Source organism: Colobus angolensis, unplaced genomic scaffold (genome assembly GCF_000951035.1).
Source record: "Colobus angolensis palliatus isolate OR3802 unplaced genomic scaffold, Cang.pa_1.0 Scaffold2, whole genome shotgun sequence".
NCBI classification, from domain to species: Eukaryota; Metazoa; Chordata; class Mammalia; order Primates; family Cercopithecidae; genus Colobus; species Colobus angolensis.
Window position 1 is genome coordinate 9,044,776 of NW_012115154.1, and position 572 is coordinate 9,045,347.

Here is a 572-nt window from a genome sequence, read left to right on the forward strand (position 1 = left end):
GCGATTCTCCTGCCTCTGCCTCCCGAGTAGCTGGGATTACAGGTGCCCACCACCATGCCCAGCTAAATTTTTGTATTTTCAGTAGAGACAGCATTTCACCATGTTGGCCAGGATGGTCTCAAACTCCTGACCTCAGGTGATCTGCCTGCCTCAGCCTCCCAAAGGGCGGGGATTACAGACACCAGCCATCACACCTGGCTGAAAATTGTTTTTAAAAGTTAAACTTTAATTTTTAAAAAAGTAATCTTTATGATGATTAATATAAGACAAAGAAGTAAGCAGTTGCAAAAAATTTTAAATTCCAAGTATAACGTGCAAATAAGAATTAAAATACTAGAGAATTAAGAGTATAAGGCTCTCAAATCCTGTTCTCCAGGGATAACCACTGTTAGAGTCTATACTTTCTTCTGTACCGTTTTTTTTTTTTTTGAGACTGAGTCTCACTCTATTGTCCAGGCTGGAGTGCAGTGGCACAGTCTCAGCTCACTGCAACCTCTGCCTCCCAGGTTTAAGCGATTCTCCTGTCTCAGCCTCCCGAGTAGCTGGGATCACAGGCATGTGCCACCAAGCCC

The 572-nt window shown here is 43.5% G+C and overlaps 1 protein-coding gene across 1 annotated transcript in view; it reads right to left on the reverse strand.

The window, feature by feature from the left end:
* BRAF (B-Raf proto-oncogene, serine/threonine kinase) overlaps positions 1–572 on the reverse strand; it is a 206,708-nt gene that overhangs the window by 15,941 nt on the left and 190,195 nt on the right. The window lies entirely within an intron of this gene.